Source organism: Salvelinus namaycush, chromosome 32 (genome assembly GCF_016432855.1).
Source record: "Salvelinus namaycush isolate Seneca chromosome 32, SaNama_1.0, whole genome shotgun sequence".
Taxonomy (NCBI): domain Eukaryota; kingdom Metazoa; phylum Chordata; class Actinopteri; order Salmoniformes; family Salmonidae; genus Salvelinus; species Salvelinus namaycush.
Window position 1 is genome coordinate 29,361,708 of NC_052338.1, and position 27,759 is coordinate 29,389,466.

The following is a 27,759-nucleotide window of genomic DNA, read 5'->3' on the forward strand; positions in this document are numbered from 1 at the left end:
TATGATGTAATTTCGTATTTCTGTTGACTCCAACATGGCGGAGAATGGCTGAGCGCCGTCTCAGATTACTGCATGGGATGCTTTTTACTAAAGTTCTTTTTTAAATCTAACACAGCGGTTGCATTAAAGGACACTGCCTATGTGTGGTCCAGGTTTAAAGGACACTCCTTATGTGAGGTACAGATGTGATGGATGTTCCCTATGTGTGGCCCAGATGTGATGGATGTTCCCTATGTGAGCTACAGATGTGATGGATACTCCCTATGTGAGGTACAGATGTGATGGATGTTCCCTATGTGTGGCCCAGATGTGATGGATGTTCCCTATGTGTGGCCCAGATGTGATGGATGTTCCCTATGTGAGCTACAGATGTGATGGATACTCCCTATGTGAGGTACAGATGTGATGGATGTTCCCTATGTGTGGCCCAGATGTGATGGATGTTCCCTATGTGAGGTACAGATGTGACGGATACTCCCTAAGTGAGGTACAGATGTGATGGATACTCCCTAAGTGAGGTACATATGTGATGGATACTCCCTAAGTGAGGTACAGATGTGATGGATACTCCCTAAGTGAGGTACAGATGTGATGGATACTCCCTAAGTGAGGTACAGATGTGATGGATACTCCTTAAGTGAGGTACAGATGTGATGGATACTCCCTATGTGAGGTACAGATGTGATGGATACTCCCTATGTGAGGTACAGATGTGATGGATACTCCCTAAGTGAGGTACAGATGTGATGGATACTCCCTAAGTGAGGTACAGATGTGATGGATACTCCCTATGTGAGGTACAGATGTGACAGATACTCCCTAAGTGAGGTACAGATGTGATGGATACTCCCTATGTGAGGTACAGATGTGACAGATACTCCCTATGTGAGGTACAGATGTGATGGATGTTCCCTATGTGAGGTACAGATGTGACAGATACTCCCTATGTGAGGTACATATGTGATGGATACTCCCTAAGTGAGGTACAGATGTGATGGATACTCCCTATGTGAGGTACAGATGTGATGGATACTCCCTAAGTGAGGTACAGATATGATGGATACTCCCTATTTGAGGTACAGATGTGACAGATACTCCCTAAGTGAGGTACAGATATGATGGATACTCCCTATTTGAGGTACAGATGTGACAGATACTCCCTAAGTGAGGTACAGATGTGATGGATACTCCCTATTTGAGGTACAGATGTGACAGATACTCCCTAAGTGAGGTACAGATGTGATGGATACTCCCTATGTGAGGTACAGATGTGACAGATACTCCCTAAGTGAGGTACAGATGTGATGGATACTCCCTATGTGAGGTACAGATGTGACAGATACTCCCTATGTGAGGTACATATGTGATGGATACTCCCTAAGTGAGGTACAGATGTGATGGATACTCCCTATGTGAGGTACAGATGTGATGGATACTCCCTATGTGAGGTACAGATGTGATGGATACTCCCTAAGTGAGGTACAGATATGATGGACACTCCCTATTTGAGGTACAGATGTGACAGATACTCCCTAAGTGAGGTACAGATATGATGGATACTCCCTATTTGAGGTACAGATGTGACAGATACTCCCTAAGTGAGGTACAGATGTGATGGATACTCCCTATTTGAGGTACAGATGTGACAGATACTCCCTAAGTGAGGTACAGATGTGATGGATACTCCCTATGTGAGGTACAGATGTGACAGATACTCCCTATGTGAGGTACAGATGTGACAGATACTCCCTAAGTGAGGTACAGATGTGATGGATACTCCCTATGTGAGGTACAGATGTGACAGATACTCCCTATGTGAGGTACATATGTGATGGATACTCCCTAAGTGAGGTACAGATGTGATGGATACTCCCTATGTGAGGTACAGATGTGATGGATACTCCCTATGTGAGGTACAGATGTGATGGATACTCCCTAAGTGAGGTACAGATATGATGGATACTCCCTATTTGAGGTACAGGTGTGATGTATGGCTCCCAATGTGTGGTCCAGTGAGTGTAGATCCGTCTCTTACATGCACAGGTTGGAGCCAGGAAGAATAAATAGTGAGAAGGAGATGGGGAATTGGGATTGGGAGGATGGGGGAGATAGAGGGATGGCGAGATAGTGGGATGGGGTGGATGGGAGAGGTAGAGGGATGGGAGGGATGGGAGATGGAGGGATGGGGAGATGGAGGGATGGGGTGGATGGGGAGATAGAGGGATGGCGTGGAAGGGTAGATAGAGGGATTGGGTAGAAGGGGAGACAGAGGGATGGGGGAGATAGGTTGGATAGGGACGGGTGGATGGGGGAGATAGAGAGATGGGAGGGATGGGGGGAAATAGAGGGATTGGGAAATAGAAGGAAAGGTGGAGATAGAGGAATTGGTGGATGCGGAGATAGAAGGATGGGGAGATAGAAGGATGGGGAGATAGAGGGGTGGGGTGGATTGGGGAGCTAGAGGGACGGGGGAGAGAGAGGGATGGGGAGGAATGGGCGATAGAGGGATGGGGTGGATTGGGGAGCTAGATGGATGGGCGAGATAGAGGGATGGGGAGGAATGGGGAAATAGAAGGAATAAGATAATGAGGGACAGTGGAGATAGAGGGATTGGGTGGATGGGGAGATAGAAGGACGGGGAGCTAGAGGGATGGGGTGGATTGGGGAGAAAGAGGGATGGGGTGAATGTGGAGATAGAGGGATGTGGAAATTGGGGAGATAGAGGAATAGGATGGATGGGGAGGATGGGGAGATAGAGGGATAGGGTGGATGGGGGAGATATAGGGATGTGGTCGAGGGGGAAGGTAGAGGGATGGGGAGGATGGGGAGATAGAGGGATAGGGTGGGTGGGGAGATAGGGGGATGGGGGGATGGGGAGATAGATATACGGGGGAAATAGAGGGATTAGGGGGACGGGGTAAATAGATGGATGGGGTGGATTGGGTAGATAGAGGGATGGGGAGGATGGGGAGATAGAGGAGTGGAGTGGATTGGGAGATAGAGGGATATGGTGGATGGGGATATAGAGATATGGGGTAAATAGAGGGATTAGGGGGGTGGGGTAAATAGATGGATGGGTTTGATTGGGGAGATAGAGGGATGGGGGGGATAGTGGGATGGGGAGGATGGGGGAGATAGAGGATTGGGGTGGATGGGGGAGATAGAGGGAAGAGATGGATGGGTGAGATAGAGATGTGGGTGAGACAGAGGGATGTGTGGATGGGGGGTGATAGAGGGATGGGGTGGATGGAGGGAGATGGAGGGATGAGGTGGATAAGGGAGATAGAGGGATGGGGTAGATAGAGGGATTGGGTGGATGTGGGATATAGAGAGTCGAAAGCCTTGGCCAGGTCGATGAAGATGGCTGCACAGTACAATCTTTTATCGATGGCGGTTATGATATCGTTTAGTACTTTGAGCGTGGCTGAGGTGCACCTGTGACCAGCTCGGAAACCGGATTGCACAGCAGAGAAGGTACGGTGGGGTTGGAAATGGTCAGTGATCTGTATATTAACTTGGCTTTCGAAGACTTTAGAAAGGCAGGGCAGGATGGATATAGGTGTATAACAGTTTGGGTCTAGAGTGTCACCCCCTTTGAAGAGGGGGATGACCGCGGCAGCTTTCCAATCTTTAGGGATCTCGAACGATATGAAAGAGAGGTTGAACAGACTGGTAATAGGGGTTTCAACAATGGCGGCGGATAATTTTAGAAAGAGAGGGTCCAGATTGTCAAGCCCTGCTAATTTGTAAGGGTCCAGGTTTTGCAGCTCTTTCAGAACATCTGCTATCTGGATTTGGGTGAAGGAGAAGCTGGGGAGGTTTGGGCAAGTAGCTGCGGGGGGTGCGGAGCTGATGGCCGGGGTTGGGGTAGCAAGGAGGAAAGCATGGCCAGCCATAGAGAAATGCTTCTTGAAATTCTCGATTATCGTGGATTTATCAGTGGTGACAGTGTTACTTAGCCTCAGTGCAGTGGGCAGCTGGGAGGAGGTGCTCTTGTTCTCCATGCTTTACAGTGTTCGCAAACTTTTTGGAGTTAGAGCTACAAGATGCAAATTTCTGTTTGAAAAAGCTAGCCTTTGCTTTCCTGACTGACTGCGTGCATTGGTTCCTGACTTCCCTGAACAATTGCATATCGCAGGGACTATTCTATGCTATTGCAGTCCGCCACAGGATGTTTTTGTGTGGGTCGAGGGCAGTCAGGTCTGGAGTGAATCAAGGGCTATATCTGTTATTATTAAAAAAAAAAATTGAAATGGGCATGCTTATTTAAGATGGTGAGGAAATTACTTTTAAGCCCCACCCTCTTTAACATATTGTCACGCCCTGACCATAGAGAGCTGTTTATTCTCTATGTTGGTTAGGTCAGGGTGTGATTAAGGGTGGGTTATCTAGCAGAATTATATATCAATGTTGGCCTGGTATGGTTCCCAATCAGAGGCAGCTGTTTATCGTTGTCTCTGATTGGGGATCATATTTAGGTAGCCATTTCCCCATTGTGATTTGTGGGATCTTGACTATGTTTTGTGTAGCTCTCTGTGAGCAGCCCAGAACGTCACGTTTAGTTTTTCTTCTGTTTTGTTTGGTGAGTTTATTATTTATTAAACATGTGGAATTCTACACACGCTGCGCCTTGGTACAATCATTATAACGTTCCTGACAGAAGATCCCACCACAAACGGACCAAAGAGCGTGGCCAGGAGGAGCACACATCCTGGACATGGGCGGATATCTTGGACGGTAAGGGATCCTGGACATGGGAGGAGATCCATGCCGGAAGGGATCGCCTTCAATGGGAGCTGACGGAGGCAGCGAGGGAGGAACAACGACGACACTGGGGAATGCGACAATGAAGGAAGCCCGAGAGGCACATGGAGCAGTCGGCGGAGCCGTGGAGTGAACCAGAGCCAGTCTGGGAGAAGAAGGAGAATTTGGAGGAGATAGAAATGGGAGAGTTGTTGAGTTGATGGAGGATGCACGGATTTGGAATAAAGGAACATGTCAGTTTGGTGCCACCTGAGTCAGGTCCCCGTACTCGTCCTGACAAGTGTGTTAACCTGTTTGGGCTGCAGGGGCAGTATTGAGTAGCCAGATAAAAGGTGCCCATTTCAAACGGCCTCGTACTCAATTCTTGCTCGTACAATATGCATATTATTATTACTATTGGATAGAAAACACTCTCTAGTTTCTAAAACCGTTTGAATTATATCTGTGAGTCAAACAGAACTCATTTGGCACAAACTTCCTGACCAGGAAGTGGAAAGTCTGAAATCGAGGCTCTGTTCTACTTCCTGCCTATAAATGGGCATGATACGTATTAGTATACATGCACTTCATAGACCTTCCCCTGGATGTCAAGAGGCGGTGAGAGAAGAAATTTAGTGTTTATCTTGGTCTGAAGTTCTTTGTATGACGTGTCCCCCATTTCCGGTTTTCTGGAGAGCGCGAGGTGGTACCTGGATTTGCCTTCTGTTTAGCTGCCGTTATAGGCGACTATTATCTCCGGCTTTGATTTTATTTGATACATGTGACCATATCATCGTAAAGTATGTTTTTTCAATATAGTTTAATCAGATTATTGAAATTTTTTCGGGAGTTTTGCCGTGTTCCGTTCTCTGACTTTGTTGACGATGGAGAGATTCGTGCCACTTGGCTAGTGTGCTTGCTAAATCGAGAGGGAAAGTGGCCGTTTTAAATCCAAACAACGATTGTTCCCGACAAAGGACCCCTTGTCCAACATTCTGATGAAAGATCAGCAAAAGTAAGAAACATTTTATGATGCTATTTCATATATCTGTCGTACATGTGAATTAGTCGTCGGCGCCCAACGTTTGGGTACTCTAGCTATACCGAAGCTGGATGTCGTAATGAAGTTATTTTTTAGAATTCTAACACTGCGATTTCATTAAGAACTAATGGATCTATCATTTCCTATACAACATGTATTTTTTTGTTATGTTTATGAATAGCTATTTGGTCAGAATATGTGTGTCAGAAAAAGTGTCAGAAAAATATCCGGACGTTGTGGGAAATAGTAGCTACGTTAGCACAATGTGTAACCACTGATTTCAGCTCTAAATATGCACATTTTCGAACAAAACATAAGTGTATGTATAACCTGATGTTATAGGACTGTCATCTGATGAAGAATATCAAGGTTAGTCAAAAATTATATATCTTTTACTGGTTTGTCACGATCGCTAACTTTTACTGCTGGGGAAGGGCTTGTGTTTCTGGCTATTGTGGTAAGCTAATATAACGCTATATTGTGTTTTCGCTGTAAAACACTTAATAAATCGGAAATATTGGCTGGAATCACAAGATGCCTGTCTTTCATTTGCTGTACACTATGTATTTTTCAGAAATGTTTTATGATGAGTAATTAGGTATTTGACGTTGGTGTCTGTAATTATTCTGGCTGCTTTCGGTGCAATTTCTGATTGTAGCTGCAATGTAAACTATGATTTATACCTGAAATATGCACATTTTTCGAACAAAACATAGATTTATTGAATAACATGTTATAAGACTGTCATCTGATGAAGTTGTTTGTTGGTTAGTTTGGTTGGTTCTTGGTTAGTTAGGTTGGCTTTGTGCATGCTACCTGTGCTGTGAAAAATGTCTGTCCTTTTTTGTATTTGGTGGTGAGCTAACATAAATATACGTGGTGTTTTCGCTGTAAAACATTTTAAAAATCGGACATGTTGGCTGGATTCACAAGATGTGTACCTTTCATATGCTGTATTGGACTTGTTAATGTGTGAAAGTTAAATATTTTTAAAAAATATCTTTTGAATTTCGCGCCCTGCACTTGAGCTGGCTGTTGTCATAAGTGTACCGACGCCGGGCTGCAGCCGTAAGAAGTTAAAGTTCCGGAACAATTGATGCCGGCTATATGCACCAGGTTTCCAGTGCACCTTCACATCCCAGTACGTCCTGTGCACGCTCATCGCACTTGCCGTCTGAAGTGTGTTAAAGTTCCAGTACCGTTGATGCCGGCTATACGCACCAGGTCTCCAGTAAGTCTCCACAGCCGGGTACGTCCTGTGCCTGCTCCTCGCACTCTCCCTCAAGTGCGCTTTCCCAGTCAGGTGCGTCCTGTTCCTATTCCTTGCACTCTCCCTCAAGTGCGTGTCCCCAGTCAGGTCCGTCCTGTTCCTGCTCCTTGCACTCGCCCTGAGGTGCGTGTCACCAGCCCGATGCCACCTGTACCGGTCCCACGCATCAGGCCTCCAGTGCGCCTCCACAGTCCAGTACGTCCTGTGCCTTCTCCCCGCACTCGCCCTGAGGTGCGTGTCACCAGCCCGGTGCCACCAGTGCCGGCCCATTGCATCAGGCCTCCAGTGTGCCACCACAGTCCAGTACGTCCTGTGCCTCCTCCCCGCACCCGCCCTGAGGTGTGAGTCATCAGCCCGGTACCACCAGTGCTGGCCCCACGCACCAAGCTTCCAGGGACAGTTCCCAGTCCAGAGCTTCTGGCGACAGTTCCCAGTCCAGAGCTTCCGGCGACAGTTCCCAGTCCAGAGCTTCCTCCTGAGACGGTCCACAGTCCGGAACCTCCAACGACGGGCCACAGTCCGGAACCTCCAACGACGGGCCACAGTCCGGAACCTCCAACAACGGGCCACAGTCCGGAACCTCCAACAACGGGCCACAGTCCGGAACCTCTAATGACGGGCCACAGTCCGGAACCTCCAGCGGCGGGCCACATTCCGGAGCCTCCAGCGGCGATCTCCAGTCCGGAGCCTCCAGCGACGATCCCCAGTCCGGGGCCTCCAGCGACGATCCCCAGTCCGGGGCCTCCAGCGACGATCCCCAGCCCGAGGCCTCCAGCGACGGTACCCAGCCCGGTCCCCAGCCCGGGGTCTCCAGCGAAGGTCCTCAGCCCGGAGTCTTCAGCAACGGTCTTCAGCCCGGGGTCTCCAGCGACGGTCCCCAGCCCGGCGTCTCCAGCGAGGGTCTCCGGTCCGGGGCCTCCGGCGATGATCTGCAGTCCAGAGCCTCCGGCGATGATCCGAGGTATGGATCTACAAAGGCGGAGGGATCAGTGTAAAGGCGGGGGGGCGGCGTCCAGAACCAGAGCCGCCACCGAGGGTAGATGCCCATCCGGACCCTCCCCTATAAGTTCAGGTTTGCGGTCGGGAGTCCGCATCTTTGGGAGGAGGTACTGTCACGCCCTGACCTTAGTTATCTATGTTTTCTTTATTATTTTGGTTAGGTCAGGGTGTGACGAGGGTGGGTATGCTTGTTTTGTATTGTCTAGGGTTTTTGTATGTCTAGGGGTGTTTGTAAGTCTAGTCATATGTAGGTTTATGGTGGCCTGAATTGGTTCCCAATCAGAGGCAGCTGTTTATCATTGTCTCTGATTGGCGATCATATTTAGGTTGCCATTTTCACTTGGGTATCTGTGGGTTCTTATTCTATGTTTTGTTGCCTGTCTGCACTAGCCATTATTAGCTTCACGGTTCGTTTTGTTATTTTGTTAGTTTTGTTCAGTGTTCATTTTTTAAATAAAGAAGAATGTACGCTTATCACACTGCGCCTTGGTCTCCTCCTTACGACGGCCGTGACATTTTCAATGGTTCATTAGAGATAGCGCATCATTGAAAGTCAAAAAGGGCTATTGCAAAGCTCTTATTAAAACATGTAATTTAATTATAACTCTGACTGGTGTGTAGTTTGTAACTCTCCTCATTTGGTCAAGCAGAAAAATGCCACGACAGTACATGGATTTTATAATGTCGTATGTTTTTCCCCGAACACCACTTTCCATCAATTTCTATAGCATACCCTCATGCCAAATTGAGTCTAAAGTTTTTTTTAAACAAACAAGTAATGAGAAGACTTTGCCTTTGTTTTGGTTTGTATATTTGTCAGTTAGGGTGTGCAAGGTGAATATGTAGTCTGTCGTACTATAATTTGGTAAAAGGCCAATCTGACATTTGCTCAGTACATTGTTTTCGCTGAGGAAATGTATGAGTCTGCTGTTAATGAAAATGCAGAGGATTTTCCCAAGGTTGCTGTTATTGGGGTCAAATTTGTCTCCACTTTTGTGGATTTGGGTGATCAGTCCTTGGTTCCAAATATTGGGGAAGATGCCAGAGGTGAGGATGATGTTAAAGAGTTTAAGTATAGACAATTTATATTTGTGGTCTGTATATTTTACCATTTCCTTTAAGATATCATCAACCCCACAGACCTTTTTGGGTTGGAGGGATTGTATTCTGGCATGTAGTTCAGTCAATGTAATTGGAGAATCCAGTTGGTTCTGGTAGTCTTAAATAGTTGATCATAAGACTGGATTTTGATCATGTAGAGTTGAAGTCGGAAGTTTACATACATTTATGTTGGAGTCATTAAAACTCGATTTCGACCACTCCACAAATTTCTTGTTAACAAGCTATAGTTTTGGCAAGTCGGATAAGACATCTACTTCGTGCATGACACAAGTAATTTTTCCAACAATTGTTTACAGACAGATTAATTCACTTATAATTCACTGTATCACAATTCCAGTGGGTCAGAAGTTTACATACACTAAGTTGACTGTGCATTTAAACAGCTTGGAAAATTCCTAAAAATTATGACATGGCTTTAGAAGCTTCTGATAGGCTAATTGATCATTTGAGTCTATTGGAGGTGTACCTGTGGATGTATTTCAAGGCCTACCATCAAACCTAGTGTCTCTTTGCTTGGCATCATGTGAAAATAAAAAGAAATCAGCGAAGTCTGGTTCATCCTTGGGAGCAATTTCCAAATGCCTGAGAGTACCATGTTCATCTGTACAAACAATAGTATGCAAGTATAAACACCATGGGACCACGCAACCGTCATACCGCTCAGGAAGGAGACGTGTTCTGTCTCCTGGAGATTCATTTACTTTAGTGTTAAAAGTGCAAATCAATCCCAGAACAATAGCAAAGGACCTTGTGAAGATGCTGGAGGAAACAGGTACAAAAGTATCTATATCCACAGTAAAATGAGTCCTATATCGACATTACCTGAAAGGCCACTCAGCAAGGAAGAAGCCACTGCTCCAAAATTGCCATAAAAAAGCCAGACTACGATTTGCAACTGCACATGGGGACAAAGATCGTACTATTTGGAAAAATGTCCTCTGGTCTGATGAAACAAAAATAGAACTGTTTGGCAATAATGACCATTTACATTTACATTTAAGTCATTTAGCAGACGCTCTTATCCAGAGCGACTTACAAATTGGTGCATTCACCTTATGATATCCAGTGGAACAGCCACTTTACAATAGTGCATCTAAATCTTTTAAGGGGGGGGTGGGGGGGTTAGAAGGATTACTTTATCCTATCCTAGGTATTCCTTAAAGAGGTGGGGTTTCAGGTGTCTCCGGAAGGTGGTGATTGACTCCGCTGTCCTGGCGTCGTGAGGGAGTTTGTTCCACCATTGGGGTGCCAGAGCAGCGAACAGTTTTGACTGGGCTGAGCGGGAACTGTACTTCCTCAGAGGTAGGGAGGCGAGCAGGCCAGAGGTGGATGAACGCAGTGCCCTTGTTTGGGTGTAGGGCCTGATCAGAGCCTGAAGGTACGGAGGTGCCGTTCCCCTCACAGCTCCGTAAGCAAGCACCATGGTCTTGTAGCGGATGCGAGCTTCAACTGGAAGCCAGTGGAGAGAGCGGAGGAGCGGGGTGACGTGAGAGAACTTGGGAAGGTTGAACACCAGACGGGCTGCGGCGTTCTGGATGAGTTGTAGGGGTTTAATGGCACAGGCAGGGAGCCCAGCCAACAGCGAGTTGCAGTAATCCAGACGGGAGATGACAAGTGCCTGGATTAGGACCTGCGCCGCTTCCTGTGTGAGGCAGGGTCGTACTCTGCGGATGTTGTAGAGCATGAACCTACAGGAACGGGCCACCGCCTTGATGTTAGTTGAGAACGACAGGGTGTTGTCCAGGATCACGCCAAGGTTCTTAGCGCTCTGGGAGGAGGACACAATGGAGTTGTCAACCGTGATGGCGAGATCATGGAACGGGCAGTCCTTCCCCGGGAGGAAGAGCAGCTCCGTCTTGCCGAGGTTCAGCTTGAGGTGGTGATCCGTCATCCACACTGATATGTCTGCCAGACATGCAGAGATGCGATTCGCCACCTGGTTATCAGAAGGGGGAAAGGAGAAGATTAATTGTGTGTCGTCTGCATAGCAATGATAGGAGAGACCATGTGAGGTTATGACAGAGCCAAGTGACTTGGTGTATAGCGAGAATAGGAGAGGGCCTAGAACAGAGCCCTGGGGGACACCAGTGGTGAGAGCACGTGGTGAGGAGACAGATTCTCGCCACGCCACCTGGTAGGAGCGACCTGTCAGGTAGGACGCAATCCAAGCGTGGGCCGCGCCGGAGATGCCCAACTCGGAGAGGGTGGAGAGGAGGATCTGATGGTTCACAGTATCAAAGGCAGCCGATAGGTCTAGAAGGATGAGAGCAGAGGAGAGAGAGTTAGCTTTAGCAGTGCGGAGCGCCTCCGTGACACAGAGAAGAGCAGTCTCAGTTGAATGACTAGTCTTGAAACCTGACTGATTTGGATCGAGAAGGTCATTCTGAGAGAGATAGCAGGAGAGCTGGCCAAGGACGGCACGTTCAAGAGTTTTGGAGAGAAAAGAAAGAAGGGATACTGGTCTGTAGTTGTTGACATCGGAGGGATCGAGTGTAGGTTTTTTCAGAAGGGGTGCAACTCTCGCTCTCTTGAAGACGGAAGGGACGTAGCCAGTGGTCAAGGATGAGTTGATGAGCGAGGTGAGGTAAGGGAGAAGGTCTCCGGAAATGGTCTGGAGAAGAGAGGAGGGGATAGGGTCAAGCGGGCAGGTTGTTGGGCGGCCGGCCGTCACAAGACGCGAGATTTCATCTGGGGAGAGAGGGGAGAAAGAGGTCAAAGCACAGGGTAGGGCAGTGTGAGCAGAACCAGCGGTGTCGTTTGACTTAGCAAACGAGGATCGGATGTCGTCAACCTTCTTTTCAAAATGGTTGACGAAGTCATCCGCAGAGAGGGAGGAGGGGGGGTGGGAGGGGGAGGAGGATTCAGGAGGGAGGAGAAGGTGGCAAAGAGCTTCCTAGGGTTAGAGGCAGATGCTTGGAATTTAGAGTGGTAGAAAGTGGCTTTAGCAGCAGAGACAGAAGAGGAAAATGTAGAGAGGAGGGAGTGAAAGGATGCCAGGTCCGCAGGGAGGCGAGTTCTCCTCCATTTCCGCTCGGCTGCCCGGAGCCCTGTTCTGTGAGCTCGCAATGAGTCGTCGAGCCACGGGGCAGGAGGGGAGGACCGAGCCGGCCTGGAGGATAGGGGAAATAGAGAGTCAAAGGATGCAGAAAGGGAGGAGAGGAGGGTTGAGGAGGCAGAATCAGGAGATAGATTGGAGAAGGTTTGAGCAGAGGGAAGAGATGATAGGATGGAAGAGGAGAGAGTAGCGGGGGAGAGAGAGCGAAGGTTTGGACGGCGCGATACCATCCGAGTAGGGGCAGAGTGGGAAGTGTTGGATGAGAGTGAGAGGGAAAAGGATACAAGGTAGTGGTCGGAGACTTGGAGGGGAGTTGCAATGAGATTAGTGGAAGAACAGCATCTAGTAAAGATGAGGTCAAGCGTATTGCCTGCCTTGTGAGTAGGGGGGGAAGGTGAGAGGGTGAGGTCAAAAGAGGAGAGGAGTGGAAAGAGGGAGGCAGAGAGGAATGAGTCAAAGGTAGACGTGGGGAGGTTAAAGTCACCCAGAACTGTGAGAGGTGAGCCATCCTCAGGGAAGGAACTTATCAAGGCGTCAAGCTCATTGATGAACTCTCCAAGGGAACCTGGAGGGCGATAAATGATAAGGATGTTAAGCTTGAAAGGGCTGGTAACTGTGACAGCATGGAATTCAAAGGAGGCGATAGACAGATGGGTCAGGGGAGAAAGAGAGAATGTCCACTTGGGAGAGATGAGGATCCCAGTGCCACCACCCCGCTGACCAGAAGCTCTCGGGGTGTGCGAGAACACGTGGGCAGACGAGGAGAGAGCAGTAGGAGTAGCAGTGTTATCTGTGGTAATCCATGTTTCCGTCAGTGCCAAGAAGTCGAGGGACTGGAGGGAAGCATAGGCTGAGATGAACTCTGCCTTGTTGGCCGCAGATCGGCAGTTCCAGAGGCTGCCGGAGACCTGGAACTCCACGTGGGTCGTGCGCGCTGGGACCACCAGGTTAGGGTGGCAGCGGCCACGCGGTGTGAAGCATTTGTATGGTCTGTGCAGAGAGGAGAGAACAGGGATAGACAGACACATAGTTGACAGGCTACAGAAGAGGCTACGCTAATGCAAAGGAGATTGGAATGACAAGTGGACTACACGTCTCGAATGTTCAGAAAGTTAAGCTTACGTAGCAAAAATCTTATTGACTAAAATGATTAAAATTATGCAGTACTGCTGACTGGTGAAGTAGGCTAGCTAGCAGTGGCTGCGTTGTTGACTATGTTTGAAAGTGTTGCTGGCTAGGTAGCCTCGATAACTGGCTAGGTAACCTCGATAACTGGCTAGATAATTACTCTAAACTACACAATTATCTTAGATACAAGGACAGCAAAGACAACTATGTAGCTAGCTAACACTACACTAATCAAATCGTTCCGTTGTACTGTTTCGGTAGAAGTTGGCTAGCTGGCTAGCTAGCAGTGTTGACAACGTTAGGAGGGCGAAAATAGCTGGCTAGCTGACTTTGTTTAAAAGTGGAGCTGGCTAGGTAACCTCGATAACTGGCTAGATAATTACTCTAAACTACACAATTATCTTAGATACAAAGACAGCGAAGACAACTATGTAGCTAGCTAACACTACACTAATCAAATCGTTCCGTTGTACTGTTTCGGTAGAAGTTGGCTAGCTGGCTAGCTGGCTAGCTAGCAGTGTTGACGGCGAAAATAGCTGGCTAGCTGACTTTGTTTAAAAGTGGAACTGGCTAGGTAACCTCGATAACTGGCTAGATGATTACTCTAAACTACACAATTATCCTAGATGCAAAGACAACTATGTAGCTAGCTAACACTAAACTAATAAAATCGTTCCGTTGTAATGATTAGGTAGAAGTTGGCTAGCTGGCTAGCTAGCAGTGTTGACAACATTAGAAGATTCGATAATTCGATAATAATCTAAACTACACAATTATCTTTGATACAAAGACGGCTATGTAGCTAGCTAAGAAAAAAGTGCTAAGATCAAACAAATCAAACCGTTGTACTGTAATGTAATTAAATTAAATGTAATACTACCTGTGGAGCAATGCGAAATGCGACCACTCGCTCCAACCCGGAAGTTGGAGTTGTTTGGAGGAAAAAGGGTGAGGTTTGTAAGCCGAAGAACACCATCCCAACCGTGAAGCACGGGGGTGGCATCATCATGTTGTGAGGGTGCTTTGCTGCAGGAGGGACTGGTGCACTTCACAAAATAGATTGCATCATAAGGTAGGAAAATTATGTGAATATATTGAAGCAACATCTCAAGACATCAGTCAGGAAGTTATAGCTTGGTCGCAAATGGGTCTTCCAAATGGACAATGACCCCAAGCATACTTCCGAAGTTGTGGCAAAATGGCTTAAGGACAACACAGTCAAGGTATTGGAGTGGCCATCACAAAGCCCTGACCTCAATCCCAGAGAAAATGTGTGGGCAGAACTGAAAAAGTGTGTGCGAGCAAGGAGGCCTACAAACCTGATTCAGTTACACCAGCTCTGTCAGGAGGAATGGGACAAAATACACCCAACTTATTGTGGGAAGCTTATGGAAGGCTACCCGAAACATTTGACCCAATTTAAACAATTTAAAGGCAATGCTACCAAATACTAATTGAGTGTCTGTAAACTTCTGACCCACTGGGAATGTGATGAAAGAAATAAAAGCTGAAATAATTCATTCTCTCTAGTGTTATTCTGACATTTCACATTAAAATAAAGTGGTGATCCTAACTGACCTAAAACAGGGAAGTTTTACTAGGATTAAATGTCAGGAATTGTGAAAAATGTATTTGGCTAAATTGTATGTAAACTTGCGACTTCAACTGTACATGTTCTTGCTGTTTGTTGTTTGTTATAGAGCATAAAAGATTGGAGAAGTGGTCTATCCGTACATCTCAGTTTTGGATTGATAACTCTTCATGTTCTTGTTTGTTTAGAGTTTTCCAATTTTCCCAGTGGTTAGATTCCATGGATTCTTCAATTACATTGAGCTGATTTCTGATGTGCTCCCCCCCCCCCCCCCCCCCCCCTCTCTCTCTCTCTCTCTCTCTCTCTCTCTCTCTCTCTCTCTCTCTCTCTCTCTCTCTCTCTCTCTCTCTCTCTCTCTCTCTCTCTCTTTCTTTCTTTCTTTCTTTCTTACTGTCTCAGCATGTGATTGATGGTGTAGAGGGAATGGGCCGGCGTGTTGATGAAGCAGCCTTTATTGACTCACCTAGCCGCCATGATGACTGCAGCCAGCACTGAAGAATGGACCCAGAGAGAAAGGGATGAGTGGAGAGGAAGGGAGAGAGATAGGGATGAGGAGAGAGAGAAATAATGGAGGAAAAATGGAGAGGGGTAGAGAGCGGAGAGGTAGAGAATAGAGAGGGTGAAGAATACGTAAGACTAAGAAGAAGAGAAAATGGAGAACAAGAGAAATTGATAAATATATAAACAGAGGGAGAGAGGGATTCATGGAAAGAGAAAGGTAAATGAAGAGAGGATGAGAGAGATAATGAGAAAGAGAGAGGGATGGAAGGGGGAGGGGAGAATGTAAGCTCCTAGGAACACTATCATAATTGTCACATTTGATCAGAAAGGACCTCTAGTTAAGTTCATGGACCACTGCCTCTCCCCAACCTCCCTACCCCTGGATACTGCATAGATGTTTTATACACACAGACAAACACACATACACACACACAGAGCACACACACACAGAGGAGACAGCATACAAGTCTTGCAGGGCAAAGATGTATTATTTAAACTACATTCCACCTTAAACTTCCCCAAAGCACAGCTCTGTTGTCTATTTTAATTGAAACAGGGGAAGAGGACCAGATTACAAATGGAGGGGGGGTTGAAGGGGGGGAATAAAGAGACTGAGAAAGAGAGCAGAGAGGGAGGCCCAATGAGAATGAAAAGAGAGGCAGCATGGAAAGAGAGAGAGAGGGATTGAGAGGGGGAAAAGATTGCAAGAGAGAAAAGGAGGGCATAAACATTAATCAATGTAGATCTCCTGCTAAGTTCATGGACTGTTGCTGCCGCACTTCTAGACAATGAATAAATAATACTTTCAGAGTTGTTTGAGTTCGTAGAGTTGTTAGTCTAGTTAGTGTTGTTAATGATGTTAGTGTTTTTAGTGTTGGTCTTGTTAGAATTGTTAGTGTTGTTATTGTTGTTATTGTTGATAGTGTTGTTAGAGTTGTTATTGTTGATATTGTTGATAGTGTTGTTAGAGATGTTAGTGTTGTTATTGTTGTTAGTGTTGATAGTTTTGTTTGTGTTGTTAGTGTTGTTATTGTTGTTAGTGATGTTCGAATTGTTAATGCTGTTATTGCTGTTAAGTGTTGTTCGTGTTGTTAGAATTCATAGTGTTGTTAGTGTTGTTATTGTGGTTATTGTTGTTATTGTTGTTGGTGTTGTTCAATTTGTTCATGTTGTTCGTGTTGTTAGTGTTGTTAGTGTTGTTATTGTTGTTAGTGTTGTTATTGTTGTTATTGTTGTTTGTGTTGTTCGTGTTGTTAGTGTTGTTCAAGTTGTTTGTGTTATTGTTGTTATTGTTGTTAGAGTTGCTAGAGTTGTTGGTGTTGTTAGTGTTGTTATTGTTGTTTGTGTTGTTCGTGTTGTTAGTGTTGTTAGTGTTTTAAGAGTTGTTAGTGTTGTTGGTGTTGTTATTGTTGATCATGTTGTTAGTGTTGTTCAAGTTGTTTGTGTTATTGTTGTTATTGTTGTTAGAGTTGCTAGAGTTGTTAGTGTTGTTAGTGTTGTTATTGTTGTTAGTTAGTGGTGTTAGTGTTATTGTTGTTAGAGTTGTTGGTTTTGTTAGTGTTGTTAGTGTTGTTATTGTTGTTAGAGTTGTTAGATGTGTTATTGTTGTTAGAGTTGTTGGTTTTGTTAGTGTTGTTAGTGTTGTTAGTGTTGTTAGTGTTGTTATTGTTGTTAGAGTTGTTAGATGTGTTATTGTTGTTAGAGTTGTTGGTTTTGTTAGTGTTGTTAGTGTTGTTATTGTTGTTAGTTAGTGGTGTTAGTGTTATTGTTGTTAGTGTTGTTAGTGTTGTTAGTGTTGTTAGAGTTGTTAGCGTCTATGTTGTTAGAGTTTATAGATGTGTTAGTGTTGTTAGAGTTGTTAGTGTTGTTAGAGTTGTTATTGATGTTAGAGTTGTTAGTTTCAACAGTGTTGTTAGAGTTGTTATTGATGTTAGAGTTGTTAGTTTCAACAGTGTTGTTAGAGTTGTTATTGATGTTAGAGTTGTTAGTTTCAACAGTGTTGTTAGAGTTGTTATTGATGTTAGAGTTGTTAGTTTCAACAGTGTTGTTAGAGTTGTTATAGATGTTAGAGTTGTTAGTTTCAACAGTGTTGTTAGAGTTGTTATTGATGTTAGAGTTGTTAGTTTCAACAGTGTTGTTAGAGTTGTTATTGATGTTAGAGTTGTTAGTTTCAACAGTGTTGTTAGAGTTGTTATAGATGTTAGAGTTGTTAGTTTCAACAGTGTTGTTAGAGTTGTTATTGATGTTAGAGTTGTTAGTTTCAACAGTGTTGTTAGAGTTGTTATTGATGTTAGAGTTGTTAGTTTCAACAGTGTTGTTAGAGTTGTTATTGATGTTAGAGTTGTTAGTTTCAACAGTGTTGTTAGAGTTGTTATTGATGTTAGAGTTGTTAGTTTCAACAGTGTTGTTAGAGTTGTTATAGATGTTAGAGTTGTTAGTTTCAACAGTGTTGTTAGAGTTGTTATTGATGTTAGAGTTGTTAGTTTCAACAGTGTTGTTAGAGTTGTTATTGATGTTAGAGTTGTTAGTTTCAACAGTGTTGTTAGAGTTGTTATTGATGTTAGAGTTGTTAGTTTCAACAGTGTTGTTAGAGTTGTTATTGATGTTAGAGTTGTTAGTTTCAACAGTGTTGTTAGAGTTGTTATTGATGTTAGAGTTGTTAGTTTCAACAGTGTTGTTAGAGTTGTTATTGATGTTAGAGTTGTTAGTTTCAACAGTGTTGTTAGAGTTGTTATTGATGTTAGAGTTGTTAGTTTCAACAGTGTTGTTAGAGTTGTTATTGATGTTAGAGTTGTTAGTTTCAACAGTGTTGTTAGAGTTGTTATAGATGTTAGAGTTGTTAGTTTCAACAGTGTTGTTAGAGTTGTTATTGATGTTAGAGTTGTTAGTTTCAACAGTGTTGTTAGAGTTGTTATTGATGTTAGAGTTGTTAGTTTCAACAGTGTTGTTAGAGTTGTTATTGATGTTAGAGTTGTTAGTTTCAACAGTGTTGTTAGAGTTGTTATTGATGTTAGAGTTGTTAGTTTCAACAGTGTTGTTAGAGTTGTTATTGATGTTAGAGTTGTTAGTTTCAACAGTGTTGTTAGAGTTGTTATTGATGTTAGAGTTGTTAGTTTCAACAGTGTTGTTAGAGTTGTTATTGATGTTAGAGTTGTTAGTTTCAACAGTGTTGTTAGAGTTGTTATTGATGTTAGAGTTGTTAGTTTCAACAGTGTTGTTAGAGTTGTTATTGATGTTAGAGTTGTTAGTTTCAACAGTGTTGTTAGAGTTGTTATTGATGTTAGAGTTGTTAGTTTCAACAGTGTTGTTAGAGTTGTTATTGATGTTAGAGTTGTTAGTTTCAACAGTGTTGTTAGAGTTGTTATTGATGTTAGAGTTGTTAGTTTCAACAGTGTTGTTAGAGTTGTTATTGATGTTAGAGTTGTTAGTTTCAACAGTGTTGTTAGAGTTGTTATTGATGTTAGAGTTGTTAGTTTCAACAGTGTTGTTAGAGTTGTTATTGATGTTAGAGTTGTTAGTTTCAACAGTGTTGTTAGAGTTGTTATTGATGTTAGAGTTGTTAGTTTCAACAGTGTTGTTAGAGTTGTTATTGATGTTAGAGTTGTTAGTTTCAACAGTGTTGTTAGAGTTGTTATAGATGTTAGAGTTGTTAGTTTCAACAGTGTTGTTAGAGTTGTTATTGATGTTAGAGTTGTTAGTTTCAACAGTGTTGTTAGAGTTGTTATTGATGTTAGAGTTGTTAGTTTCAACAGTGTTGTTAGAGTTGTTATTGATGTTAGAGTTGTTAGTTTCAACAGTGTTGTTAGAGTTGTTATTGATGTTAGAGTTGTTAGTTTCAACAGTGTTGTTAGAGTTGTTATTGATGTTAGAGTTGTTAGTTTCAACAGTGTTGTTAGAGTTGTTATTGATGTTAGAGTTGTTAGTTTCAACAGTGTTGTTAGAGTTGTTATTGATGTTAGAGTTGTTAGTTTCAACAGTGTTGTTAGAGTTGTTATAGATGTTAGAGTTGTTAGTTTCAACAGTGTTGTTAGAGTTGTTATAGATGTTAGAGTTGTTAGTTTCAACAGTGTTGTTAGAGTTGTTATTGATGTTAGAGTTGTTAGTTTCAACAGTGTTGTTAGAGTTGTTATTGATGTTAGAGTTGTTAGTTTCAACAGTGTTGTTAGAGTTGTTATTGATGTTAGAGTTGTTAGTTTCAACAGTGTTGTTAGAGTTGTTATTGATGTTAGAGTTGTTAGTTTCAACAGTGTTGTTAGAGTTGTTATTGATGTTAGAGTTGTTAGTTTCAACAGTGTTGTTAGAGTTGTTATTGATGTTAGAGTTGTTAGTTTCAACAGTGTTGTTAGAGTTGTTATAGATGTTAGAGTTGTTAGTTTCAACAGTGTTGTTAGAGTTGTTATTGATGTTAGAGTTGTTAGTTTCAACAGTGTTGTTAGAGTTGTTATTGATGTTAGAGTTGTTAGTTTCAACAGTGTTGTTAGAGTTGTTATTGATGTTAGAGTTGTTAGTTTCAACAGTGTTGTTAGAGTTGTTATTGATGTTAGAGTTGTTAGTTTCAACAGTGTTGTTAGAGTTGTTATTGATGTTAGAGTTGTTAGTTTCAACAGTGTTGTTAGAGTTGTTATAGATGTTAGAGTTGTTAGTTTCAACAGTGTTGTTAGAGTTGTTGGTGTTGTTCGTTTTGTTATTGTTGTCATTGTTTATTTTTGTTGTTAGAGTTTTTGTTGTTATTGTTGATTGTGTTGTTAGAGGTGATATTAATTTTAGAGTTTTAAGTGTTGTTATTAATGTTATTGTTGTTCAAGTTGTTCAAGTTTTTAGACTTGTTAGAGTTGTTATTGTTGTTATTGATGAATGGTGGCATATATTCTAACGAATATAAAAAGTGCCAGTCTAAAGTTTTAGAGGTGCTAAACAAAAAAGAGCATCTGAAAATATGGGAAACATGTTTTGAAGTTCCACTCGCCAGCTTCACAACTAACCCTTTCCTATTATTGCCTGCTGCCTCAAACAGTGAGTGAATCAAACAAGCTATTGTTCAATAGCCAATTAGGACCTGGTAAATTAATGTACGTTTATAGAGGTGGGAATAGAACACCATGGCAGAACTTTTAAATTACAGAGAATAAAGATAAAATTACTGGGCTGCTGATTAATGGAAACAGCCCAGTTTTAGAGCAGTTTTTATCAGTTTAATTAATCTTTAAGGACTGAGATTTCACCTAGAACTCAGTATTGCTGCATGTATTCACACCATGTACCTCTTAGGATTTAGCCACTATAAAACCCCTTCTACTCCAGATGTGGGCCAAAGGTCACATTAGCCCATTAACTTGTGTTGTGAGGTTTACACACAGTGCTGAATGGACAACATAAAGCTATACCTAGCTGTGCACTGGATCATGTCACAAAGGAAGACTGATAGATACTGTACAGCAGTGGAGGCTGGTGGCATGCGCTATAGGAGGAAGGGCTCATTGTAGTGCCTGGAATGGAATTAAAGGAACACAGTCAAGCGTGGTTTCCATATGTTTTATGTGTTTGATACTGTTACATTAATTCCATTCCAGCCATTACAAAGAACAGCTCCTCCTATAGCTCCACCCACCGGCCTCCACTGCTGTACAGATATTTAGATAGACAGACCAAATTCCCATGTGGGATAATTTAATAGCCCTCGTAAATATCCTAGGCACAGGGGGCTAGTGTCCCGTTCTGCCGTCATCACAGAGCTCTCCATGGTGCTGTAATAAGATATAGGAACCCTGTGTGTGTCTGTGTGTGTGTGTCTGAGTGAATGTGTGTGTGTGTGTGTCTCATAAATGTCCAGGCTCATGGGAACTCCCTGTCCCATTCGGATAGCCAAGGAGCTCACCATGGTCCTGAAATAGTCTCTAGGGATAATAACCTCATACGGCCCCAGATCAATTGTAGCGTTTGTTTACCCCCAACTGTCATTCTGTATTTCAACTCACCCTTTCTTGTGCTTCCTTCTCTCTTTGCTTCCTTTGTTTTCTTATTTTTTCCTCTGGTCAGGTCCTCTGCCAGTCTTTGGATAACAGGATGTTGGAATTGAGGTTGTTGGAAATCAGGATATTGGAAATCAGGATATTGGAAATCAGGATATTGGAAATCAGGCTGTTGGAAATCAGGCTGTTGGAAATCAGGATATTGGAAATCAGGCTGTTGGAAATCAGGATATTGGAAATCAGGCTGTTGGAAATCAGGATATTGGAAATCAGGCTGTTGGAAATCAGGATATTGGAAATCAGGCTGTTGGAAATCAGGCTGTTGGAAATCAGGATATTGGAAATCAGGCTGTTGGAAATCAGGATATTGGAAATCAGGCTGTTGGAAATCAGGATATTGGAAATCAGGCTGTTGGATATCATGATCCCACGGTCGTATTGTGCGTACTAAGAGCAGGGTCATTGTTTCGTTGACATTCCATCTGTAAATTTACTCTACTGTGCGTTATTGTGGGGGCACCTGCCAACGTTTACATTGTACAGCCGAGTGGAAACATTTGTATTCTCAACAATGAGATTACTCAGTCTCTGCCAAGACGGTTGTAAAACATGACGCGATTCCAATGACATGCTTCACTCTGTCTTTCTGCCGATGTTGTAGACTGCTATGCACAGTATGTCTGGCTGGCAAGGTAGACGGATGTTTTGTGTTGTACGTGTTTCTAGCTCCAGAATGCAGTGGGAATAATACTGTCTTGAAGGACAATGCACATCATTTATCATCAAGAATGGTACAGCGCCTTTTTGGATTAGACTATGGTGCTTTCAGAATGTATTTATTTTTTGATAATGTTCAGAACAATTTAACAGACTATTCAACTGTCAGTGGATTTGTTTTCCGGAAAAGGCAGTAAACTGTTACAACCTTGTCTAATTTATACAATGATCATTTGATCAGGTGATTTTGGTCATGGACACACAACAGTTGTCTTCAACTCAAAGTTTTACGACAAGGACTTACTAACAGAATTCATCTATGTAAAGTAATACACATATTTCTACATCCAAATCAATTCACAGCACCATCAACGTTTTACTTATTAAAAGCAACCCTTGTGAGAACCAGCCCCGCCGCTGTACTCCCTAGAGTTTAAAACTTTATTTTTGTTTTCATCTAAATATGAAGGAAGTGCCATTACATTTCATCATTATTTCACAAGGGTACTATAACTGTCATCTCACCACCGGTATTACCTCTCCTTCTCTGACTCCTGATGCTTAAGCACGTCCTTAAAGGGCCAATCTTGGATTGGGACATCCATTTTTGGACTTTTAAATTAGTCATATATAATTTATGAATGCTTCATGACATTAGCATCAACTGTCTAACTCCCATTAGAACTTGTTTGACTCAAACATTATTAAAATTATCATTTTGATAGATGGATGGAAATCCTTGCATGCATATATTGTAGCTCTGTGCATGAATTTGAGAGTGGTTGCAGTTATCCGGGCCCATCCCAGCTGTTTAACAAATTTAAAGCAGGGTGACCACTTTGTTGTTGTTTAAATCCAAGATTGGGCATTTAACCCTCCCGTCGTCCTCTTATTGTGTTTAGACCCCGCGTCCTCCGGGTCATCCTGTCCTGTCTTGGCTAAAGGCCCAATGGGCGCAAGTGTGACAGTATGCGTGTGAACAGCCTTGGCAGATGTATTTCTTACACCTGCAGCACACCGTGTGTGTCTTGGAGTCCTTCTTGGGTGGGCAGAGCTGACACGTCTTCCTCTTACTTGCCCCGGTGGCCGGGGCAGCGCACGGGGCAGCGGCGGGCTCCTCGCGCTGTTGATCACGAGCCGCCGCCGTAGCACTCTGTAGGACATTGACAAGTGCTGACGCCGCTTCGGGGCGGTGGAGATGCTGCCTTCTTTGGATCAGCGGCTTCACAAGTGCCTTTCCCAGCTGCTCCAGGAACACCCTCCTCTTGTTCCGTTTGCGAGGCATCCAGTCAGGATTGATCTTTCGCCATATGACAAAGGCGTTGTAGGAGGACACGTCGAGGATGTTGTGGAAGACGACCAGGGGCCAGCGGGCAGTCATCCGTCTGCAGCTGTAGGTGCCGACCACCTTGTCTAGGTTGTCCACAACGCCCTTGTTGCAGTTGTAGTCTAGGATGACGGCCAGCTTCCTGTCGCAGCGATCGCTGACTTGGGCCTCTGTGTGCAGCGTGCTCAGAAGTAGCACGTTCTTATTTTTCTTTGCCAGGTAGGACACTAGAGTGGCGGTGGGCGTGAAGGCAAACCTGGAGGACAGGACCTGTCTGCCCTTTAACTCGAGCAGCGCCGGCGGGAGCTCGGACTTGTTCTTTATCACCGTGCCCACCATGGTGAGGTTCCTCTCGAGGAGCCGCTGTCCCAGTTCGTAGGAGGTGAAGAAATTGTCACACGTGACATTGCGACCGCTCAGTCCTGTTGTCAGATTGAGGACGACGCGCATCCCCTGGTTCTTCTCGGGGCCTCCGCTGGCCGCCTTGCCGGTGTACACTTGCATCTTCCAAGTGTAGCTGGACTTGGCGTCGCAGGCCACCCACGACTTGATGCCTTATTTCGCCGGCTTGCTGGGAATGTACTGACGGAAAGGAAAGCGGCCTTTGGCAAGGGTAGAATAGTTTAAGCCTCATTACTGGCTCATTGTGTCTTGGCTCAAATCAATGAGCCAGTAATGAGGCTTAAACTCTTCTACCCTTGCCAAAGGCCGCTTTCCTTTCCGTCAGTACATTCCCAGCAAGCCGGCGAAATAAGGCATCAAGTCGTGGGTGGCCTGCGACGCCAAGTCCAGCTACACTTGGAAGATGCAAGTGTACACCGGCAAGGCGGCCAGCGGAGGCAGCGAGAAGAACCAGGGGATGCGCAGACAAAACTAGAAAAAAAAATCCAGAAAATCACATTCTAGGATTCTTTTTTTTATATATATTTTTTTATAAATGTATCCCCTTTTCTCCCCAATTTTCGTGGTATCCAATCGCTAGTAATTACTATCTTGTCTCATCGCTACAACTCCCATAAGGGCTCGGGAGAGACGAAGGTCGAAAGCCACGCGTCCTCCGAAGCACAACCCAACCAAGCCGCACTGCTTCTTAACACAGCGCGCCTCCAACCCGGAAGCCAGCCGCACCAATGTGTCGGAGGAAACACCGTGCACCTGGCCCCCTTGGTTAGCGCGCACTGCGCCCGGCCCTCCACAGGAGTCGCTGGAGCGCGATGAGACAAGGATATCCCTACCGGCCAAACCCTCCCTAACCCGGACAACGCTAGCCCAATTGTGCGTCGCCCCACGGACCTCCCGGTTGCGGCCGGCTGCGACAGAGCCTGGGCGTGAACCCAGAGACTCTGGTGGCGCAGCTAGCACTGCGATGCAGTGCTCTAGACCACTGCGCCACCCGGGAGGCCCACATTGTAGGATTTTTAATGAATTTATTTGAAAATTATGGTGGAAAATAAGTATTTGGTCACCTACAAACAAGCAAGATTTCTGGCTCTCACAGACCTGTAACGTCTTCTTTAAGAGGCTCCTCTGTCCTCTACTCGTTACCTGTATTAATGGCACCTGTTTGAACTTGTTATCAGTATAAAAGACACCTGTCCACAACCTCAAACAGTCACACTCCAAACTCCACTATGGCCAAGACCAAAGAGCTGTCAAAGGACACCAGAAACAAAATTATAGACCTGCACCAGGCTGGGAAGACTGAATCTGCAATAGGTAAGCAGCTTGGTTTGAAGAAATCCACTGTGGGAGCAATTATTAGGAAATGGAAGACATACAAGACCACTGATAATCTCCCTCGATCTGGGGCTCCACGCAAGATCTCAACCCGTGGGGTCAAAATGATCACAAGAACGGTGAGCAAAAATCCAGAGAGCTGGGACCAAAGTAACAAAGCCTACCATCAGTAACACACTACGCCGCCAGGGACTCAAATCCTGCAGTGCCAGACGTATCCCCCTGCTTAAGCCAGTACATGTCCAGGCCCGTCTGAAGTTTGCTAGAGAGCATTTGGATGATCCAGAAGAAGATTGGGAGAATGTCATATGGTCAGATGAAACCAAAATATAACTTTTTGGTAAAAACTCAACTCGTCGTGTTTGGAGGACAAAGAATGCTGAGTTGCATCCAAAGAACACCATACCTACTCTGAAGCATGGGGGTAGAAACATCATGCTTTGGGGCTGTTTTTCTGCAAAGGGACCAGGACGACTGATCCGTGTAAAGGAAAGAATGAATGGGGCCATGTATCGTGAGATTTTGAGTGAAAACCTCCTTCCATCAGCAAGGGCATTGAAGATGAAACGTGGCTGGGTCTTTCAGCATGACAATGATCCCAAACACACCGCCCGGGCAACGAAGGAGTGGCTTCGTAAGAAGCATTTCAAGGTCCTGGAGTGGCCTAGCCAGTCTCCAGATCTCAACCCCATAGAAAAGCTTTGGAAGGAGTTGAAAGTCCGTGTTGCCCAGCAACAGCCCCAAAACATCACTGCTCTAGAGGAGATCTGCATGGAGGAATGGGCCAAAATACCAGCAACAGTGTGTGAAAACCTTGTGAAGACTTACAGAAAACGTTTGACTTCTGTCATTGCCAACAAAGGGTATATAACAAAGTATTGAGATAAACTTTTGTTATTGACCAAATACTTATTTTCCACCATAATTTGCAAATAAATTCATCAAAAATCCTACAATGTGATTTTCTGGATTTTTTTTTCTCATTTTGTCTGTCATAGTTGAAGTGTACCTATGATGAAAATTACACTTTTTAAGTGGGAGAACTTGCACAATTGGTGGCTGACTAAATACTTCTTTGCCCCACTGTATAAACATACGTACACACACACACACACACACACACACACACACACACACACACACACACACACACACACACACACACACACACACACACACACACACACACACACACACACACACACACACACACAGTACCTCTGAACGGGACCAGTTGCTCATCCACTGTCACGTCAGGCCCCGGGATGGAGAGGGCCGGCAGCCCCGCCTCCCAATGGTCCCAGACCTCTCGTATGGCTGCGAGTTTGTCCGTGGCGAGCCTCACGGATCTCGACTGGCGATCGTCGAATCGCAGCAGCCTCGAGACCTTGAGCGGCATGGTGGCTCGGAACACAGTCCTGCAGCTCTTCGCGTCCCACAGGCTGGCTGTGGCCTCACCTCGGGACATGTAGACGCCCGCTAGGATCAGCAGCCCTACGTAGGCGCGCAGGTTGGTGGCGTCCATGGCTCGCCAGCCATCGCCGTATTTTCTCGCCCCGTGCAGATTTGTCATTTCCAGAATTATCCTTTCTATCGCCGGTGTGACGAACAGGTGGAAGGTGGATGCGATGTCGCAGGCGTGAGTCACGGCATAGGCTGTGGGGCCCGGAGTCTCGTCTGGCCCAGCGTGGCAGATCACATGGGCCCTGTGGCGGCCATAGGCCATAGGCGACCATTTGATTTTGACGTTTTTCGACAGCAACGGTCTCCCTTTGGGCTTGAGCCGAGGCAATCTCTTCCTGTGTTCGTCCTCTGGGGCTTCCTCCGGGTCTTCCTCCGAAGAGTGCGAAGACCCCTGGTCGGCCTCGCGCTCGGGGTTGCATTCCTCCCCATCTTCGTCTTCCGAAATCTCCTCCTCCTCTGAATCGGAGTAGTCTTCTTGGTCGACGCTGGATAAGATCTGTTCTAGGACCTGCGCTGCGGTGAAACGCACGGCCATGGCGGCTTGGGTCCACTGATCGGGTCCACTGAGCAGGGGCGGGGGAGAGCACGCGGCACGGGGATAACGATGACTTTGTGTGCCGCTGACAATATTAGTATCCTCTCTACGGCCAGCTTACACGGGAGACGACTTGAATTGACGAGGCGCATGTGTACCCATGTTGCGCCCCTGTTGCGCCGCTGGGCGTGTGTAGCCGTGTGTGCAGTTCACCAAAGCACCACTGGGCTGTCCTCTTGCACACAGAGCGGGCATGTCTGGACGTGTGTAGCCCTGGCTGGGACACTCTGACCCCGAGCACAGCGGGGGAGCCCCCACCTCACACAGTACACACAATAGCATACACCTCCCTAGTGGCTGGCTGGGTCACTCTGACCCCGAGCACAGCGGGGGAGCCCCCACCTCACACAGTACACACAATAGCATACACCTCCCTAGTGGCTGGCTGGGTCACTTTGACCCCGAGCACAGAGGGGGAGCCGCACCGAACCTCGCCACTCACAGACTCTCTACACACACAGTACAGACAGTACACACAGCACACACAATAACATACACC

General features: G+C 45.2%; 1 pseudogene; it reads right to left on the reverse strand.

Moving 5' to 3' along the window:
- Positions 1-23,056: 23,056 nt before the first annotated feature.
- LOC120027089 lies at positions 23,057-27,200 on the reverse strand (annotated as a pseudogene).
- Between the last annotated feature and the right edge of the window lie 559 nt (positions 27,201-27,759).